The sequence below is a fragment of the Panthera tigris genome, chromosome B2 (genome assembly GCF_018350195.1).
Source record: "Panthera tigris isolate Pti1 chromosome B2, P.tigris_Pti1_mat1.1, whole genome shotgun sequence".
Lineage (NCBI taxonomy): Eukaryota > Metazoa > Chordata > Mammalia > Carnivora > Felidae > Panthera > Panthera tigris.
In genome coordinates this window covers 75360983-75383942 of record NC_056664.1, presented here as the reverse complement: position 1 = coordinate 75383942, position 22960 = coordinate 75360983, and the positions used below count along the sequence as shown (strand labels likewise).

Genomic DNA, 22960 nt, shown 5'->3' with positions numbered 1-22960 from the left:
AAAAAAAAAAGGTACTACAGACCACCGGCTTTCGTAATCCACTGTTTCTATTACATTTGCTGTTTCTTACAATAATTTTTTGTCAAAATTATTTTTTCTAATTACTCTGGAAATGGTGTTGTTAATTAGCAGTCTCATACAGAGGCCTAGTTCAGTAATGTGCATTGTATTCTTTGTGCTTCCATTACCATAATTTAAAATACATTTTAATATCTGGTAGAGTGGGGGTATCCTTATCAGCCTTACATATGTGTATATATATAAATGTTTATTTATTTTTGAGAGAGTGAGAGAGAGAGGGAGAGACAATGAGTGGGGGAGGGGCAGAGAGAGGGAGACACAGAATTTGAAGCAGACTCCAGGCTTTGAGCTGTCAGCACAGAGCCTGACACGGGGCTCGAACTCACTAGCTGTGAGATCTGACCTGAACTGACATCAGACACTTTACTGACTCAGGCACCTAGGTGCCCCAAAGGCATCTTTATCAGTCTTAACTTTTCTTGCCTATTAATACTTCCAGATGATCTTCAAAATCATAACAAGTGTAATCAATATTATTTTCATTAAGATTGCATTAAACTTATAAAATAATTTAGAATTTATAAATAACATATTTATAATGTTTCCAACATAATCTAGAAATATCTCTCCATGTATTAAGATTTCCTGTTACTCTGTAAAGTTTGCTAACTTTAGATAGTTCTCATAATCCCTTTGGAAATTACTTCAGTATATTTTCTCTTCTTTTTTTTTTTTTTTTTTTTTGCTATTTACAATGTCATATTTTTAATACCTACTAATTGTTTTTGCAATATAAAAATTCTATTTGCTTTTATTTTGTGTTTGATAATTTTACTTAATATTCTTATTATTTCTCAAGTTTTTTCATTCATTTTTTGGTTTGTTTGCCAGGTATATAATCATATGGTCTGAAATGATGATATAATCACCTTTCCAGTTGTAATATTTTATTTATTTTTTTATATCTGATTTCATTGGTTAAACATTTAGGAAAAAATTAAATAATAATGATCATGAACATGCTGAGAGGAATGTCTGCTATTTCACGATTAAACATGGTGGTGTTACCTGATGGATTAAGGTAGATGTGCTATAACAAGGAAATAACCTAGTTTTCTAACTTTTAAAAAATATTTAAACAGGAATAGCTATTAAGTGGTATCAAATGCTTTCTCAAAAAATCTATTGAAATTATTTCATGGATGTTCTTATCAGACCTATTGATGAATGTATTGATTTTTTTAATACAAACCGTCTGTTCATTCCTGGGGAAACACAATGGCTTGGGGTGACTGATTCTTTAATTTATAAATTCTAACATTTGTCACTCTTTTTAGGTAACTGAAAGATAAACTCATATAATTTACTTATTGAAGGTATATTTGCTAGATTTTGTTATCAAAATTTTGTTAGCATCATAAAATTAAAAAGATAACTCTATCTTTTAATTTCATTATAACAGTTAAACATTATGAATATTATTTTCTTCAATAGTTTAAAATAATAATGCACTATCAGGTAAAAAAACGTATTGTGCCTGCTATTTTTTTGAGGTAGCTCTCTATTAGTTAGAATTATTTTTCATAGCTGATGGTCTATTCAAATATTCTACTTCTATACTCATCGAGTGTTCTAAAACCAGAATACTTGTTTTTATCAAGCTTTTCAAATTCCTAAATATATCAAAGAAGTGGGTGTGGTCTTCTCTTATTTTGTAAATATCTGTTTCCTATTCCTTGATTATATTTGTCATATATATTTTTCCATGTTATTTCTGGCTTGTTTGGCTCTATTAAAAAAAATTAATCCTGAGCTTTTGAAACAGTTAGCCAATGTAGAAATCAGTTCCCCTAAGTTTTCCTACCCTGATATATTTTTTAGTGTCTGGATAGTTAACAGTTCAGAATGGTAAATTAGAAGGCATGCTTTAAGTACTCAACTGGTATAACTTGTTATCCTCAGTTTACAAGCAGCTATTAACAGTCTGGACTAGCTATAATCTCTAGGACAATTAACCCACTGGTGTTTATAAACAACACATTCATTAAGTTTATAAAAACCTAGACATCAGCTAAACTGTCAGAGCTCAGGTATCAACAATTTGAATTGATGAAGAGAAAAGCAATGGCTGGAAACACTGATAGTAAAACAGGCACTGAGAATTTAGGTATAATTAAAAAAGGTTTTTTAATGTTTATATATTTTTGAGAGAGAGAGAGAGGCAGAGTGCGAGCAGGGAAGGGGCAGAGAGAGAGGGAGACACAGAATCTGAAGCATGCTCCAGACTCTGAGCCATCAGCACAGCGCCTGAAGCTGGGCTCAAACTCATGAACCACATGATCATGACCTGAGCCAAGTCGGATGCTTAACCCACTGAGCTGCCCAGGTGCCCCTAGGTATAATTTTAAAACAAGATTCTTCACCAAGTAAACCAAGTATACAACATGTCACGTTTAAAATTATTGTCCTGTCACAAATTTTTCTGAAAGAAGCCACAAGTGGCACAGAGCTAGCTAGCAGCCACAAACAGCGAACACTTTACAAGTTGTTACCATGTGCCAGGCATTTTGCTAAGCATTAATCAACGGCAACAGAATCACTATGAGAAAGATGCTATTATTATGGGTGAAGAAGCTGAGGCTTAGATTAATTAATTTACCCAAGGTCAGAAAACTCTGAAAGAATTAGGATTTGAACCCAAATTTCTTTTTCTTTTCTAACGTTTATTTTGAGAGAGAGAGTGCACAAGATCCAGAGAGGGGCAGAGGGAGAGAATACCAAGCAGACTCCGCACTGCCATCACAGAGTCCTACACAGGACTCAATCTCACGAACCGTGAGACCATGACCTGAGCCGAAATCAAGAGTTGGACACTTAACCGAGTGAACCGCCCAGGCACTCCCCAAATTTATCTTTCAGTATATTCATATAGTGCCTACTATGTGCCAAGACTTGTGTTAGGTGTGGAGGATAAGGAGGGCAACAGGACAGACAATGCTCCTTTTATTTTTTCATTAAAGTAACATAGTTTATTCAGATTTCACCGGTGTTTCCACTAATGTCCTTTTACTGATCCAGGATCCAATCCAGGATGCCACGGTACATGTAGTATCTCACCTCCTCCGATCTGTTAACAGGTTTTTTGGTCGTTTCTAGTGTTTCGTAATGTTCAGATGGTTGAAAAATAGTGCTCAGATATTGTGAAGGATGTCTCTGAATTTACGTTTGTCTGATGTTTTCTCCCGATTGGACTGAAGTTATAAATTTTGGGGAAGAATACCACTGAGAGGATGTGCCCTACCTATATATCAGGTGACACACGATGTCACCATGATTTGTCATATTCACCTTAATTGCTTGACTAAGGTAGTGTCTGACAGGTTTCTCCACTATATAGTTAGGATTTTGCCTTTCCAGTCTACACTTAAAAGTGGGTTGCTAAATCCTGTGCACACTCAGGGGCAGAGGAAATAAATTTTATCTTGAATTTGTGGTCATATTTAAAAACCACTACCTTAGTAAATTTGGAGAGACCCTCGGAGGCTACACAAATATACTGTTTCTACTTAGAGTTTTGGCCACTAATTTTAGCTCTCACTGCTAGACAAAGCTCCTATTTTTATGAAGCTTTTGTTCTAGCAAAGGGAAACAGATATTAAGGAACAAGTAAATACTATGAATATTTATACACGCACATGTAATTATTTCAGAAAATGAAAGCACTATGAATCTCTCCCTCAGACATAGTCATTTCAAATGTAGGGAATGAAGGAGAATGCAAATTCACTGATAATGGTAACCCTTCTGAAGAGTCAAATGGACAGATCTCCTGAGAACAGTTTTATTGCTTAAAAAAAGAAACCGAACATATATTAAGGTAACAATATTAGGTTAAATCATCTCCTAGAAAATGTTAACATCACTATCAAAGAAAAAAGAAAAAGATACTGGGATGGCTTCCTGAAATTCTTTAAACCCAAGGCCTGAAGTGACTTAGCAAAACTTTAGAGTCTTTTCTGCACATTTGGGGCCACTTTCTTCTCCCCCTCCCCCTCCCCCTCCTCCTCCCTGTCTCTGTACCTCCATTCATGACTTCACAGTAGTTCATCCAAGAGGTGATGACCATGAAGATGGTTTTGGGCAGGCTTTCCCGGCAAGGTGAGGAGGGGCAAAATAATTTAGCCATTGATGTCAAAGGAAGACAGGAGTTAGGAATGACTCCGGTAAAAATTGAAGGAATTTAAGATTTTCATCTCAGTCTCGTAATTTGGGGGTAAACTTCCTCAACCCACAATGAAGTCCTATTTCTTGCCAGTTATTAAAGTTTTTTGCCCTGTCAATCAACGTCACTTTGGTTGAATGTAAGCCATGTGGATTTCATCAGGACCTCTATTTTAAACAGGATCTCAAGGAAACTTCTGTTTGGGTTTTGTACGCTCTCACAAAGAGTAAGCCTAAGATAGAGGCTTGTTTTATAAGGAGGAAAATTTGTGTTATGATCTCTAGATCTTCCAAATTGTTAAAATAAAATGGTGTGACCGCAGTGACAAGCTTACGCTTAATTAAAAGTGATTTCTGATTGCGATGTTCCTTTCACACCACAGAGACAGAGGCCACAATGGGCACAGTCCAGAAGAAGAAGAGTATGTTATGTTTCCCCTTGAAGTAGATTTGTTTCTAGTGAGAAGTTAATGAATTTTACTCTATTTAGTTTTGAGATTCTTTCCTTGATGGACGAAGGGCCAGGATGCCTTCCCTCCACCCTTCAGCAGCGTGAAACCCCCGTGAACATCTCCTAAGAGAGGGCACTAATTCAGCCTTCAGCGAGTCTTCACATAATTCTGAGGTGAAAAACACTAATTTTTAAAAATTTTTTTAATGTTCATTCATTTTTTGAGATAGAGCGTGCGCAGGTTAGGGGCAGACAGACAGGGAGACACAGAATCCGAAGCAGATTCCAGGCTCTGAGCTGTCAGCAGAGAGCCCCGCATGGGACTCATGAGATCATGACCTGAGCCGAACTCGGACACTTAATGGACTGAGCCCCCCAGGTGCCCCAAACACTTCCTAATTGAAAGGAATTATTTGCATGTCTAGATAAATTGAGATTAACCAGCAGTTTGTTAGCATAAACATACACATTTATTTGTTTGTCTTCTATTTCCAGAACTGATTTAAGGCAGCTTAAAATAAAAAGAACAGAAAACATTGTGACATTGGCCTTGGTATTCCTCTGGTGCACTTTTTTTTCTTTAATTTTCTGAAACTTTTTTTGAAGTAAACTTCACACCCAGTGCAGGGCTTGAACGCACAACCCTGAGATCAAGAGTCTCATGGTGTACCATCTGAGCCAGTCAAATGCCCCTCAGGTGTACTTTTATTCCATCCATGGTACTTGACTTCATAGAATGAACAGTTTCCTTTTTTCTAGGTGATGTTATTTTTTTCTCTCAAATTCAATTTATATACTTAATTTATTAAATGTGTATTACCCTAACATCTTCCAGAAATCAAGTGAACAATAAGAAGTCACGCAAGGAAAATCTATCTCTTACCCACCCCTGTCCTGTAATCACCTAGTTCCCTCCTGCCATTCTCAAGCCATCCTAACCAGAAACACTCGTAAGAATTTTCTTAGGTATCCTTTGTGAGTTTTTTAATGCATATTCAATATGCATGTATATGTACACATGTGTATGTGTACACACATGTACACACATATACATACATACATAAAATATTCTTTATACCATGCACCTGGTTTCATGCCTTGCGTTTTTTTCACATAAGGATCTTGGAGGTCTTCCTTCAGAACATAAGAGTGACGTCATTCTTTTTTAAGTTGGGTAGTGTCCCACTATATACATATACTCTAACACGGGTATACCCTAATATGGGTATAGTCTCTTTTAAATGAACATTGGGTCACCATGTCAAAGTCCATAACTTTATATTTTTCATGTATTTTATATAATTGATGCATGTATAATTTTGGCAACTTTTGCTGAGTTGTTTTCCATAAATGGTTGTCAGTCTACACTCCAACCAATAGGAGTGAGCCTGCCTGTTTCCTCACAGCCTCACCAAAAACTTCGTGTCAATCTTCTATTGGATTGTTAGTCTAGGGCTTTTTATTGATAATTTCTAGGAACTCTTGGTATGATCTTCCATTGTTAAAATCCATTGTTAAAAAAGTGAAATGGTTGAACTGCAGTGGTGAACTTTATATAAGGAGATCAGCTTTTTATTCCGTGATTATAATTGTGTGGGTTTTCCCCCTATTTTGTTATATTTTACTTTGCAGAAGGGATTATTTTTACTTGTTTTTTTTTCTTTCCGCCATGCAGAAATCTTTTTTTTTTAATTTTTGAATATGGTCTGATTACTTATCAATCTTTTTTTTATGGCTTATAGATCCTAACAGAGTTACAAAGATCACAAGATCACAAATGAATGTTGCTATTTTTTTCTATTACATTTATGGTTCCAGTTCTACACTTAAATTTCCTATATCCATTTTGTAGTGTATACTGATGTACATGACATGAGGTACAGTTTCAACTTTATTTTTTTCCAGATGGTTACTCAGATGCTCCAACATCATTTAATGAAAAATTCATTGTTTATCATTAATTTGTGATGCAACTTCAGCTTTTTCCTCTATCCCATTGTTCTGTCTACCTGTTCCTGTGCCAGCACCAGAATTTAATTATTAACGTTTTCATGATACATTACCTGGGAGGTATAATCTTCCTTATTGCTGTTTTAAAATTTTCCTGGCCCTTCTTTTTTTGTATTGCTTTCATTCAAACATTAGAAGTTTCAAGTTTAAAAAAAGATCTATTGGCATAGGGGTGCCTGGGTGACTCAGTCAATAAAACATTCGACTTTGGCTCAGGTCATGATTTCATGGCTCGTGAGTTCGAGCCCCACGTCAGGTTCTGTGCTGACAGCTCAGTGCCTGGACCCCACTTCGGATTCTCTTCTCTCTGCCCCTCCTCTGCTCATTCTCTGTCTCTCTCTTCTTCAAAATAAACATTAAGAAAAATCCATTGGTACAGTTTGGAGAACATAATCATCATGTAAGTTAATTCAGTGTGTGTCAACCTCTTTGTGGAAATTGAGGTTTCCTATCTAAGAACATGGTATGACTTTGCACTTATTTATATTTTCTTTGTACCCTTCAGAAGTATTTTAAAGTTTTCTTTATGTGTTTTGCATATTTATTGTCATATTTATACCTCTGGATGTTTCTTTGTATTGTTTCTATAGAAAATGGGATCTTCTATAGTAGCTTCTAAATTTGCTGATCACTTATTGTTTGTCAGGTATAGTAATAAGCACTGGAGTAGAGCACCAAACAAGACCAACAAGATCCCTGCCCTTGTGAAGCCTTACGGTAAATGAATAATCACACCAGTAGTCATATGATTATCATCATAGTGATAAAGCCCACAAGAGGGAACTACTGTGGCTGAGTTTAAATAGGAATATAATCTAGACTAGAAATTCAGATAAGATTTCCCTGAAGACACGTTACTTTAATGGTCAAAGAGAGGCGGTCCAACCTGTGTAATTAGGAAATCTTGAATAACTTCTTGTGATCCATTTGTGCTCCATTTGTGTATACCTTTTATATTTGCGACTTAGTCCTTGAAATACTGAGATATTCAGAGAAGAAAAATCCTTGTACTGTCAGCATTCGTCAGTTTGCCAGGTTCCAGAAACGGTTGTGTCAAGGCAAAGCACCTCAACTCCTACTAGAGTTGCCAGATAAAATACATACTTACGCAGAAATAAGTTGTACCTGGCGATCATTCTCATGCGCTATTAGAGATATTTATAAAGAAGATTTCAGGGGCACCTGGGTGGCTCAGTCGGTTAAGTAGCCGACTTCAGCTTACGTCATGATCACCTGGTCGGTGGGTTTGAGTCCTGCATTGGGCTCTGTACTGACAGCTGGAAGCCAGGATACTGTGTCTCCCTCTCTCTATGCCCCTCCCCAGCTCACACTCTGTCTCTGTCTCTCTCTCTCTCTCTCAAAAATAAATAAACATTTAAAAAAAATTATGAGGATTTCACTAGGAGCATCTGGGTGGCTCAGTCAGTTGAGTGTTCGACTCCTGATTTTGGCTCAGGTCATGATCCCTGGATCCTGGGATAGAGCTCCATGTTGAACTCAGTGCTAAGCCTGGAGCCTGCTTGAGGTTCTCTCCCTCTCTCTCTGCCCCTCTCCCCCACTCACTCTCTCTCTTTCTCTCTCTAAAAAAAATTAAAAAAGGAAAAAACAGTATTTATTTAAAAAAAAGAAAAGAAAATTCACTAATAGCTAACAACTTTAAAAGAAGATCCCTAAGGTTGTTTTGTTGTTGTTGTTGTTGTTGTTGTTGTTGGTTGGTCAGTGAAATTACCAAGACTGGGGAGAAATATACCATGAGGAAAGTGAGAAGAAATTTCAGAATAAACAAATAAAAACATGCCTAAGTGATAAATCTGTTTGAAATGTTCTATATTGAAACCTCATATTGAGTTCAGGCTCGTAAACAAGACTGGGCTGCCCTTGTGGGAGAAAACACTGAGGGAAAGACATGAAAATGAGGTATTTCAGGCTGTATGAATTAAGGGCACAGTTTCTCCTTGATGCCACTACAGGTATCCTAGGAAACGAAGCCAAGGGCCAGGAGCTTGAAGGAAGTCAATGTTCTGTTTGCAAAAGAGAGGACATGGAAGAGGTGAGACAAAGATTCTGATAAGTGTAGAAGATGAAGAGGGGAGCAGAAGGGAACTAAGTACCAGCTGTATGAGGAAGGGGGTCAGTAATCAGGCCAGTCAACATGAGAGTCTATGGGGTAGGAGGTTACCTATTTTCTGCTAAGTCCAGAGTGAGCCCTTTAGATCTCTCCTAGGAAAAACAAATTCAGAACACTTGGGGGAAGACTAGCCCTGGTTATGGAAAAGTCTACATTAGAGAACATTTTATTTTTTTTTTGAAACGTTTGTTTATTTTTGAGAGAGAGAAAGTGTGTATGAGCAGAGGAGGAGCAGGGAGAGGAGACACAGAATCTGAAGTAGGACCGGGCTCTGAGCTGTCAGCACAGAGCCCGAAGCCAGACTGAAACTCACAAACCTCGAGATCATGACCTGAGTCCAAGTCAGTCACTTAACTGACTGAGCCATCCAGTTGTCCCAGAGAACATTTTAAATAAAACACAGTTTTTATATTCTCAAGTTTATTCAACAGCATGTGTTTTTCTAAATGTGTAAAACAATCTGTTCTCTTATACAACATAATCTGATTTACCCTCCTAATTTACCCTACATTCTTCATAGATAGGACAAAAATTAACTGTAGTCCCTGGCTTGTTTAAATGAGCAAAAGTACTTTATTGATGAAGTGCAGTTCATGAGGTTTTCCATGCTGTCTAGCTGCCTCAATCTCCCTCTTTTCATTCTGACAGACAGCTATAGTCTGTTTTGCTAATTCTAAGCCTACCATTGTCTTCCATAAACTCAGGTTTTGTAGTAGGGGCATCCTGGGTTATATCTGAGTCCTTTAAAGAATGGAGATAAATGATGCTCAGTTAAACAAGAAATCATAGCAGGCTGTAAGACCAGTATTTATGAGACTCTCTTGCTGGTTGTCTCCTCCCAGCTTCTTGGAATTGAAATTCCCTATGGCTGGAAATGACTTCCCAGATGTTATTCTTCCAGAATCCCTAAAGCCAGGTGCTTCTTTGATTCAGGGAGCTCTGGAAATAAATAGTTTTGAAGCACCTTCCAGCAAGGGGATTCCTGTTTCTCTCCTTCCACCCAGGAGAGCTAGAGTAGGCAGCTGGGCTGAGGCTGACCAGAAACACTGGGGCCAAGGGCTGGCAAAGAAGAGTGCTTTTTTTTTTTTTAATGTTTATTTATTTATTTTTGAGAGAAAGAGAAAGCGCACAAGCAGGGAAGAGCTGAGAGAGAGGGAGAGAGCAAATCCGAAGTTGGCTCCAGGCTCTGAGCTGTCAGCGCAGAGCCCAACATGGGGCCAGAACCCACAAACCGTGAGATCCTGACCTGAGCCAAAGTCAGACATTTAACCGACTGAGCCACCCAGAGGCCCCAAGAAGAGTCCTTTTGTATACCAGCTCTGATTGGTCATAGTGGTCTGGAGCACGCCACTGGAAGAAGATTGTGAAGCACACTCAAAATCTGTGGGGAGGTATGCCACAGTGGATAAGTAACATCTGCCATGGACATTGAGGAGAAGTGGCAGAATATGGGCTAGTAACGTGCCATTACAAGTCAAAATTGCCCCACAGATTACCTTCTGAAAAGTTCTTCATGAGCATCTGGGACTCTCCTGGATAGAATTCACACAGAAACAGGAAATAATAAGGAGCTACATCCTATGGGGAAGATATCTTCCCACTTGAGAAGATTTTGACGGCCCTGATTTTGAGGGAAAACACTTTGTGAATTGTAACAAACCTAGAGAGGAACGTTTGATTAAAGAGGGGAAAAAGCGGCACCTGGGTGGCTCAGTAGTTAAGTATCTGACTTTGGCTCAGGTCATGATCTCTCAGCTCTAAGTTCGAGCCTCGCATTGGGCTCTGTGCTGATGGCTCAGAGCCTGGAGCCTGCTTCAGATTCTGTGTCTCCCTCTCTCTCTCTGCCCCTCCCCCACTCATGCTTGCACAGGCTCTCTCTCTCTGTCTCAAAAGTAAATACATAAATACTAAAAAAAAAATTTTAATAAAATTTTTTAAAAATGAGAGAGGGGAAAAAAAGGGGCACTGGATGATGGCTCAGTGGGTGGAGTGTGTGACTCTTGACCTGTGGGTTGTAAATTCCAGACCCAGGTTGGGTATAGAAATCAGTTAAAAATAAAATCTTAAAAAAAAAAAGGTAGAGAGGAAAATCTTGTTTATAACTTTTGGTGCAAAGAGGAAGAAAATAAAATAAAGGCAAGTGTGATGTTTTTTATTTGCTAAAATCAGGGAAGCTTGCGGCACACCAAAACATTTAATCCTACAGCAGTTTATGCTAATTTATGTGGAAAAGTCCCCAGAGAAAAAAACAAGGAATTGCTTCCTGTCATTCCGTGCCTCCCTCCCCCCTTTGCCGCCATTTGAGGAACGGCACAAACGTTTACTGATTGGTTTGTTCATTTCTGCAGTGTTTCCATTTTCTCCGGGTGCTGCTCCTGCTTAACACAATCCATATTACTTAATAAAAGAATGAATAAAAATACTGAGATTTTTTTGAAAACTGGAAAACCTAGACAAAGAGTTGTACTTCATCAATGAGGGCTGCAAAGCTTTTAAGTTAGGAAGTAGACTTCCAGGTTGTGAATGCGCAGTACTTAAGTACTGCACCACTCCTCTGACACCAAGCTGCCGCACAGTCCCAGTTGGTGTGGACGGCGTGCCAGCAACAGCCCCGGACTACTGGCCACTTGGCCCAAATGTTCCTCCACATGGCATCAGTAGCAAGCAGCAGTTCTCTTGGCCGGTTGGGGTGTCTGACACATCACTGGATGTTTTTTCCACACACAGCGCCAAACAGTGTGCTCAGCTACTCAGAATACATGTGTGTTTCAACACACGGTATTACGAAAGAAAAACAAAGTATTATCAAGTGTCTTTTTTCATTTTAAGTTCTCATTTGTTCTTCTGCATTCTTTTAGCATTTCAACATGTTTTGGAGGGTGCAGCAGGACAGGGAAAGAAGCGAGACGAAGGAGGTAGAGATTTCCCCTGCAGGCTGGAATCCATTATTGCTGAGTCATCTGCCTGATGCCAAAGTGGGTCAAACCTATCACAGTGTGGGACATGAGCGCCAGGACTGAGCGTGAAGACCCAGAAGGTGGTAATACAAGACTCACGGCAAAGTGGAGGGCTCTCCTTTGACATTCAGAGAGCGTGTTTGAGATGAGAGGAAACCTTACAAGGTAAAAAGGAAGGATAAATGGGAGGTATGGTCACAGATCCTGAAACGTGTGTTTTACTGAGATGTTCCAGGTGTGTTGAGTGATTCCAGGTGTTTGGGTTTTGCTAATTATATCTAAATTTTTGCCTGTATCTGGCAAGTTGAAAGCACAACCTTTCAAGTTTACAGGGGAAAAAAATGCTTCAATACTTGATATCCTTGTGAACTCTACATTTCTGTAGGCTCCTAAACTAAATGTCTAATAGTGTCAAATGCTGCTTCTCTATCAAAAAGCATGGGGGAGCTACGCTAACATCTATTACCCTCTTCACAGCCAAACCCCTATGTGTGTGCTGTCGTATTTGATTCATCAACTACTGCCCAGACCTTCAAGCCAGATACATAATCCTGAACTTGATTGACCTCACAGAACATGAAACTTGTTGGCAGGTTCCAAGATTTACCAGATTTTACTCAACCCCTTGTTTCAGATTTCACTTGCAAATTTAGAGAGTATATTGTATATCTCCATTCCAGAGTAAGAAGGTACGTATCATAGCATCTGCCCATAAGGGTTGCTAAATACATCTGTTATAGTATTAATTACCATAATGCTGAGTATTTTGTGAAAATGCTGGTCTAGCTTGACAAGTAACCAATATGTCAGTTCTTAATTTGAGACTGGAGGGTTTTTATTTCTTTATTTTTTTGGTTTTGTCTTTTATTTTAAGCAGTCTGTCATTCTCAAAAGACCTGGCCCAAAACCAAATATCAGCCTACATGGCAGGCTGACCCATTCAATGCTATTCAGCCTCAGCAATCTAAATACACACCACATCGTAGCCGTTGGCTGATCCCACTGAACCAGAGTCAGGGTTTGAAAATGGCAGTGATAAGGACCACACCAGCCCCACCCCCAGTGGCTCTCTTCCCTAACTAACTATAACAGAATGAGGTACCTCCTGGGATAAAACACAAAATAAATAGAACAGTGTCAGTGACTGCATCCATGCAGACATGTCAGCTGAATTTGGAAGACCAAATGAGAGCCAAATAAAACCAGAGGTGGGATAGTCGGGATACCTAAGAGTTGTCTCCTTACAGTGGAAGGAAACTGGCACACGAACTACCCTGCTGTGGAGCCCAGAGAAGACAGGCAGAGGGTTCCCAGGTGTAGAACCTGGCTTAGGTTCTCCAAAGACAGGTGAATGTGGCCACTGAAAGGGTGGTTTCCACTCTATTTAGTCACAGCTTGGGGCTCAAGGAGCCTTGCTTTGAAACTTCTAAATGAAAACACAGATTGGAGTATGTTCTCTCTTCATGTTCAGCAACCTCACAGAGCAATCAGACCACTTCGCACAGACAATGGCTCCCCTGCCAACAGATTTCAGGCTTAACTCACAGTGAGACTAGCAGAGCCTCCCTGAGCCACTGCCAATATCGCAACAAAGAGGGACAACCCAGACCAGCTCTAGAGGCACTTAAGGATCCCTCTTGGGGCTCCTAAAAATACTCTGGGGAAAACTCTTTAAGAGGGCATTACATTATTCTCATTTAATAAGATCTTTGGGATTGCAAGTGATGGAAAAACAACTCAAATTGGTTTAAACAAAAGATTTATTAGCTTACATTATGAGTAATCAAAGGGGATGGTGCTGGCTTCAAATATTGCTGGTTGCAGCCTCTCTGTCTCTGCCTCTTTATCTCTGTCTCTATCTCTCTGGCTCTGTCTCTGTATCTCTCTGGCTCTGTCTCCCTATCTCTGTCTCTTTACCTCTATCTCTCTGTCTCTCTCTTTCTCCCCTCTCAGTTTTGCTTTCCATCAATAAGTCCTTCCATATCAGCAAAACATCCACCAGGCTTACATCATCTTTGTAGCCAGTGTTCCTAAAAAGGAGTGCAACCTGCCAGTGTTCACATCAGTTTTCAGAAGGGCTTGAAAATGCCTGGATTGTGTAACTTGCTCATCCCAGAATCAATTATTAAGGCCAAGGTTTTGAAGTCCTGCAATGCTCCAGCCTGATTCAGATGTCTACTCCAGGGTTAGAAGTAGTCAATGCCTGTTGATTGACAATGCCTGAAATGGGAAAGACATCCTAAAAAGGAAGAAGCAAAAAAAGGAGGCCCAAAAAGTTACAAAGAACCTAATACTGTATAAGCAGACTGGGGCTTAGAGCAAAAATATTATGAGATTAACTACTAACATAGAATCAATAACACAAATACCATTTCCCCCCTAAAGTGTGTGGATTTACCAAAGCACACTTGGGGTGAATGCACATATCTATTTTCTTTTTCTGATTATGAGAAATGAAACAGTAAGCGGACCTCTTTGCTGATCTTTAACATGAAAAGCAGCTTCTGCCTCAGGGCCTTTGCATCAGCTGCTCCCTCTTATGGGATCACTCTTCCCCCAAATATCCATATGGTTAACTCCCCCATCTCCTCAAGTCTTTGCTCATCCTGACCATTCTGTATAAAATTATAAGCTACTATCTTCACCCCCACCTCCTCCCATGCTTTTGCTCTACTCTTCCTTTTTTTCTATGGCACTTATTATTTTATAAATCATTATTTATTTATTTATTTTTAAATGTTTATTTATGTATTTTGAAAGAGAGAACAAGCAAGCAGGGGAGGTGCAGAGAGAGGAAGAGAGAGAGAACCTAGGCATCTTTGCACTGTCAGCATGGAGCCTGATGCGGGGCTTAAACCCAAGAACAGTGAGATCATGACCTGAACCGAAACCAAGAGTGGGACACTTAACCACTTAACCAGGTGCCCCTATAAAACATAATTTAAATAACATATTTATTATTTTTCTCTTATAGTCTTTGATCCTTATTCAAATGCATGCTCCAAAGAGCAGGGATCTCTGTTGTATCCCAAGCACTCGGAATGGTACCTGGCACAAAGTAGATGCCCAGTAAATATCCATTAAATGAATACACTTCCCCAAAGTATCAAAGGCATAAGAAGACTGTTAAGATTTGGGGAATTTTAGCACAATACAAATAACAATGTCTAATTAAATATTATATATATGTTCTAAGAACTCATTAAACAATTCTTGGCTGCAAGGAATTTCTCTCCTATACCCCAGTTTATTGCCCTCATCATAGACTTCTTTTTTCTAAGCCTTTTTTTCTCTCTCCTTCTTCTCCGCTTTAGGACAACCCCTGGAGAACTACACATTTTCCTCTTTATTAGGTAGAACAATTCAGTTATTTCTTTTCTCACTTATTCAAATATGATACACGCAAGAAGCCTCATCAAGAAACATGATGGTGTTAATAAAAGTATTCCCTATCTCTGAAATGTCACTGCCCCTCCCCACACTGTGGACTGAGTAGTAAGGTTTTTGCTCTAAAGCTCTTTTCTGCTACTTAAGTCAGTATGTCAGAAAATGCCAATGTCAAGACACTAACCTCAATATAGAAGACTTAATGGTGATTTTTGCTTTCTTCTTTTTGCTTATTTTCTACTTTTTCTGAAATAAATATGTAGTACTTGTGTAGTAAGGAAACCATTAAAAAATTATTCTGCTATTATGAGTATGTACATCTAGTAAGTAAGCAAGCAGCTTTCAAGACATCTGAGTCACAGATAAAGTAAGTAGAGCATATGTGTGCTGAGCATAGGTAGGAAAGGGTGAAAGGAGCAAATAGCCACCCAAGATTAATGAGGCAACTACCACTTCTGGTTTAAAGGAAGGAACAGAGACTTCTCTCTTTAAACAATTAAAAAACTGAACAAAACACATGAATTAATGGTTTTCAGACACTGGAAAACAGGCAGCACAGGACAGTGATCCCTGGGGAAAAGAAAACAAATGTGGTGAGCCTTACATGGATGGGAATAACAGGAGACTGGAAGGGAATCTATAGAGAGAGTTTTGAGGCCACAGAGTAGGGAGGGAAGATGCAGAGAGAGCCCATCGGCTTCCCTGAGTTGAAGATAAAGACTTAAGAATTCAGGGAGACCATGGCAGCTGGAATTTGGAGGGTAGAGAACTAGAGAGGAATTAGCTTCATGAGGAGGAGTGAGTTTTGTGGAAAGGAGAGAGCTTCACAGGAGACAGCCAGAGAATTTCACAAAGTCCCCCTGGGTATTCAGCTGAATTCTGGTCAGCACATGTGAGAAAACTGCCTCATTCTGGGGAATGAACTGTAGGGAAGAAGCAGGCAAAATACTAGAGCTCATATAAGGTTGAGAAGAGTTTGTATTCCCATCAACCAGTAAAAAAAAACCAAAAACTCCACAATAGACAAGAAATCAGATACAGTGCTCAGAAAGGTACTGATTGCCTCAGTGGGTCAAAATTAGCTCGAGACAAAAATGGTTTTCTTTTCCTGCCTAATAAAGCATAAAAACATGCCTTGAAAGATAAAACTATGTCCAAGTATTTAACTGTATGCTGGAACAAAGCTCAACAATATTTAAATAAGTAGAAAAATATCTAGAACCTAACAAGTAACATTACAATATCTGACATGCAATTTAACAATTACCCAACAGGCAAAGAAAAAAAAGAATATAATTCATAACCCAAAGAACAATTGGTCTATAGAAATAGACTTAGAAATTATATGGAAGACAGAATTAGTAGGCAAAGAAATTTAAATAGTTATTATAAACATATTCCATATGTTACAGAAGACAGAGAAAAACATGAGCATGATAGAGAGACATGGAAGACCAAAAAAAAAAAAAAGACCAAATTGATCTTCCAGGTTGAAAATGACTGGATAAAATTAACAGCAGATTAGATAGTGTAGAAGAAAAGGTTAGTAAACTTGAAGACAGAGCAATAGAATCTATTCAGAATGAAACACACCAAGAAGAGTGACAAAAATGAATAGAGGATCTGGAAATGGTGGGAAAGCAACTTCAAGCAGCTTAATATACCTGTAATTGCAGGCCCCAAAGAAAAGGAGAGACAGGAAGAGATGGAAATATTTGCAATAATAATGCCTGAAATATTTCCAAATTTGGCAAAATCTGCAAATCCACAGATCCAGAAAGCTTAATGAACCCCAAGCATAAGAATAGTGAATAGGAGCACCTGGGTGCCTCAGTCGGTTAAGCATCCAACTTTGGCTCAAGTCATTATCTCATGGTTTGTGAGTTTGAGCCCCATGCCAGGCTCTGTGCAGACAACTTGGAGCCTGGAGCCTGCTTCGGATTCTGTGTCTTCCTCTCTCTGCCCCTCTCCTGCTCATGCTCCGTCTCTCTCTGTCTCAAAAATAAATAAACACTAAATTTTTTTTAAATAGGCGAATAAAACTATACTAAGGCAAATAATAATCTCATTGTTTAACTAGTAATAAAGAGAATATCTTAAAAGTATCAGAGGAAGAGATAGATATATTATTACAGAGGAAAAAGGATGATAGCCAAATTTCTCGAAGCAATGCAAGCCAAAAAACAGTGAATCAATCTTCCAAGTACTGAAAATAAAAAGTCAACCTAGAATTCTAAGTATATCAAGTATCTTTAAAAAATAAAGGTAAAATAAAGATTTTTTTCAGATATGCAAGAGCTTATAGAATTCATCAGAAGAATTTAAACACACACACACACACACACACACACACAAATATGGAAGAGGAAACTGAAATCAAGTAGAAACCTGGGTCTACACAGAAGAAGGAAGAACATTGGTGGTAGTAAACATGGCAGGAAAAAAAACCTTATGAGATAGCAAATATTTATGACAGTTTAGACTCCTTTCATCAGCCATTGATGACCTCGTTTGGCCATGGATTCAAAGGTAAAGGTTGTGTCTGGTCATCAGTTATTAATGAGCTTCTGAACTCAGTGAACTCTGAACTTTCTGGCCTTGTGTGCTTTCTCCTGCATCTTTGCAATAGAGCAAGGGTACATTGGTTCTGGGCATCTTCTGTCTTTGGAGCCCCCTGTTCACTCTCAGCTCTGATCCTTGTAACCACTCAGTCAGCAGGGAAGGTTGATGTGGCAAAAAGGATTCAGATAATGATATCCTTCCACCCCCCTGGATTCTATCCTAAGTGTGTTAATCTACCCCATCTTTCCCCCTTGTTTCTGGCTAGAGGTTTTAAATTGACTCAACATATCATGTGATTCATGCATCTTAACTTGGCTGGTGAGTCTGTGTGTGTCTGGTCAATGAGGCTACTGTAACACCACAGTATTTTCCACTGCAGTATACTAAGAAGTTTATTTGAGGGGGAACATTTCCCCCTGTATTAATTCATATTGCCTGTGACCCACTGAGCATTATTTTTTTTTTGTCAAAGTAGTCAGCTTCTTTCCAAAGATATTCTATGTGCTTTGTCAGATGAACTCCTTAACTAGGAAATTTTTTTCTGTAATGAACTGCATTTTCATGGGCTATACGTAGATCATTGGTCTTAAGAACAGAATTCTGGGTTCAAATCTTACCCTGTTCTCTTGCTTCAATTACAAGGGTTCTCCAAAACTCATTATCTGGAAATCTATTAGAAATCTAGATTTCTCAGATATGGTGATGTATGGAGTGGGAATCAAAATTCCCTTTCTTGTCAAGTTGTTGTAATGATTAAATGGCTTAACACTTTTCTAGTGCCTGGTATGAAGCTTAACACATAATAAGTAACCAACAAATACGTTCACTCTATTTTTCTTCTTTCCTTTCCCCCTGCCTTTGCAACATAGCTATCCTCACCCTTTCATTTCAGCTCCAGAAATGGGGCATAGCAATCCCTGCCTGCATGCTATCTGCATCACCTTCTGTCTCCAGTTAGCTTCCTCCTCCACTCTGAGACACTTCCATTTGGGGGCTCCACCCTCTACAGCCTCTTCCCAGGCTGGAAGCTGTTTTTGTGGTCCACACACTTGTTTATAAAGAGCGCTGAGAAAATGCCAGGGCCCACACTTTCTGTTCTTCAGGGCTTCAATATCATTGTCTTCTCCCTCTACTACTGAACCAGTTACATCTTTCCTAAGGCAGGAATCAAAGGTCTGCCACAGGCCTAAGCCAGAGGAACAACTGTAGAAAAATACATAATAGTTCAAGACCCTGCAGTCAGCTATTTTAGCATCGCTGGGAGATGATTTTCTCAGAGACTCTCTAAAACTTTGGGTGCCTTGGCCACTCCCACTCAATTTCCATGCTGAGAAAATTACTACCTTGTTTCTACTGAGAAGAAAACTTTATCAGAGATAGTGTTGTAATCCTATCCAAAGAGAAGAAATGGCTTTCAGAAGGTAAGGGCCGTCTTGTGATTCGGTGAACCCAGACTCAATTTCAAGAAAGCTCCCCCATTTCCTAGTTGGGTTTGTCACTGCTAGTATGTCCTTTCTCTCCCCTGGATCTAGACCCAGTCTTGCTCTACCAGACAGATAACTGCCTCCTGTTTTTGAACTTGTTACTCTAGTTCAATGAGGGAAAGAACTCACTTGAATTGATATTTATGTTGAAGTCCTTCACCTCTATCATTGTACTCACATACTGTTTGTATTTTATGGGATATTCATCCTTTCTAAGGCAAGCAGACTTATAGTGTGTGACTGTAAAAATGAGAGATAAATACACTGGAGAAGAAGAAGAAAGGAGAAGAGGAGGAGAAGACAAAATAGAAAATACATATGGAGGGAAACAATTTCCTTGGCCAATAAGAAAAGCATATTATCAAATTCCTTGGGCATTTTTGTAAATTCCCAGGTTCCTTCTGGAAATTTAACCCCCCTAAGGCAGTAATTACACACACAACTAGAAAGCCATTTCCTTACTGTTCATTTTCATACATTCACTGGACTAGTCACCAGAGCTTCTCAACTCAAAGCAAAAGGTACCAGATCCTCCAGACTTGGCCAATCCATGTTTGTGTATTAGAGCCCCTTGTCCAATTCATTTCAGTTAGAGCCCCTTGGACACAAACACACACATGCATGTGCACACACACATACACACACACACACACACACACATTTTTCTACATGGAAAATGACATGTTCTCCAAATTACCCGGTTTCAGATTAAAAATTTGAATACAACTTGAAGCATAAAAATTGACATAGCCTCAACTCTCTAAATGCGCTCCTGACTATATTAATTTATACTGAGGCCAGGAAAATCAAAGAATAAATTATAAAAGAAGTCTGTAAAACCTGAGCTTCATACTTGTAACTTGTTGGGAATAAAGTGGTCTTACTTTTTTTTAACCTGAGTCTTCCTTCCAGGTTAACTGTGCAATACCTTTGACAATCAGTTCTCAGATTAGGGAACATATAAACTGAATAACTGAATTTTTCACTCTTTTAATCTTTTTCTTTCTTTTCAAAGTGTTTCTTTTCAAAAACCGCATTTGTAAGCCACATTTCTAGATGGACTAAGTTGCCTCTAGAGTAGGAGTTAGATGAGCAAGGAATCCATTCAGATGTAAAGAGGTCTTCAGGAGATCTTCAATTTAGTATACTGATGATACAGTGAGGTGGACAATGGGCCTAAATAGAAAGGAAGTTATAGGAACTACATCCTCCCCACAGTTCTTATACACCTATCCTGCTCTCTCTGTCCTTCCTTTCCTGAGCAGAGAGGAGCCAGGATCATTGTATGGAAACAAAGATGAGGCAAGCAGGGGACCTCCCACAATTGTCTCTACCTACTCTGATGGAGACATAGGATCTTGGGATTTGAAAGCCAGAATGCATAAACTGGTTGTAGAATCAGTTCATTGTTTTGGCAACTAAATCACTTGAACTCTCACCACCCATTTCAGGGAACCAACTCCAGACCATCCTGGCAATAGTGACATGGTTATCAATCTCATCCCATTAGAATTGGTATCTGTATTTATTTTTTCAGTAGGCAGTTTTAGTAGGAAGTTTTAAAACTGTTAAAAATTGGTACTCATGATTTTTTTAAGGTGAGGACACAACATCATTGGAAAGATGGGATTAAAGGGTGAAACTTGTTCTGTGAGAGCCTCGTTTGTTTGAGAGCCATGCTAGAAGCCAACTGCATCTAGTTGCCTTTCCTTTCTTTTCCTTGAGGAAAGTGCAGGGAAAGAATAAAGGTTGATAAAGGGAGGTCAATAAAGGGATGCCTGAGAATCACAAGAATTCATTGTTCTAGTTTGTATTATAAGAAGAAAAATGCTAAGAGAGAGAGAACGTCTTATACTTGTAAAGCTAAAATAGGACGGAGATTCTTTCTTAATCTCTGAATAAACTCCATTTCCCCACTTTGTACACCCAGAGAAGCTTTCTCTCAGCTTCCAGCAAGTGGAGGACAAGTGGAGAGAGAGGACTATAGACTGGCAACTACGATGAAGGACAATGAAGGGTTTTAAGAGGAAACCATTGTAAGACAAATGAAAAACTGCAATAAAACTGCAAAAAGTACTTATTTGAATAAGATAATTCAAATATAAAAACATGCATGGCTCAGGGATTTCCTTTTTTTTTTCTTTAAAGAAAGTTCATTTTAAAAAATGTTCTTGATATTTGAATAGAATCCTCAAAGCAAAAACAGGCTCCATGGCAGAATCTGGAGAATCGCGTGAAACAAGAGCCTTCTGGCTACTGGGAGGTATTTGATGGAAAGATTAAAAATGTAAGTCTTTATAAGGTACTGATTTTTTCAGAGTGGCTAAAATTAACAACTCAGGAAACAATAGGTCTTGGCAAGGATGTGGAGAAAAGGGAACCCTCTTGCACCATTGGTGGGAATGCAAACTGGTGCAGCCACTCTGGAAAACAGTGTGGAGGTTCCACAAAAAATTAAAAATAGAGCTACCCTATGACCCAGCAATTGCACTACTAGGTATTTATCCAAAGGATATAGGAGTGCTGATTCAAAGGAGCACATGGCCCCCAATGTTTATAGCAACACTGTCAACAATAGCCAAATTGTGGAAAGAGCCCAAATATACATCAACTGATGAATGGATAAAGAAGATGTGGTACATACACAATGGAATACTACTCGGTTATGAAAAAGAATGAAATCTTATCATTTGCAACAACGTGGACAGAACTGGAGGATATTATGTTAAGTGAGTAAATCAGTCAGAAAAGGACAGATATATGTTTTCACTCATACATAGAATTTGATCATAGGCAAAGGGAAGGAAAAATAAGATAAAAACAGAGAGGGAAGCAACCCATAAAGGCTCTTAAATACAGAGAAACTGAGGTTTGATGGGGGTGGGGGTGGGGAGAATGGGCAACAGGCATTAAGGAGGGCACTTGTTAGGATGCGCACTGAGTGTTATATGTCACTGTATTCTACTCCTGACGCCAAGAATACACTGTATGTTAGCTACCTTGTGAATTAATTTTTTTTTAAAAAGTACTGATTTTTTTATTTAGTATGTTTCTATCTTACTTTTTAACACAAATTAAAGTACTATTATGCTTTTTCTTTTCTTTGAGATAACTGACAATTTTTAACACTTTTAGCTTGCATTTAAGCATATTTTATTTTAAAGTTTTCTTTATACGAGCATTAGAAGTTTTTAAGAGTTTAAACCTTTTAAAGGCGTTCATTCTTACAAACAATATTGATGAGAAAAGTAATGCTCCTAAAATACAGTTAATCTCGGACTTCCTTTGAGGGCTTGGAAGAGAAACATAGTTTTGTAAAACACTTAACAAATTTTATTATTTCTAGCCACATTTTGGGCCTTATACAGCTGGTAGTGTCTATTCCATTTCATTTCAAAATAGTTTTGATTTGGAATCCAAGACCCATTTCCAGAGGAAAAGGTATCATTTTGAGTGACTTTTCTGTACCACACCACACATCTCTTCCCATGACTTTCATCTTCTACTTTCCTGGGTGACTTCTGTCTATGGAGAACCACGTCCTGGTAATTCTGATTACTCAGAGTCTCAAATGGCCTTCTTCTAAGAAAATATAACCTTCTTCAAATTGAAAAGAAAGCCAAATTCAAGCTTCCAAATTCTATTATGATAATTTATTTTAAAAATAAAACATTTTATTCTTTTTCTTCTAATGAGAAAAAAAATTTTTGAAGCACATAACTAGAAGCAAGACAATTAA

At 38.5% G+C, this 22960-nt stretch overlaps 1 pseudogene; it reads right to left on the bottom strand.

The window, feature by feature from the left end:
• Window positions 1-13955: 13955 nt before the first annotated feature.
• The window catches only part of LOC102965081, a 39241-nt pseudogene continuing 30236 nt past the window's right edge, over window positions 13956-22960 (bottom strand).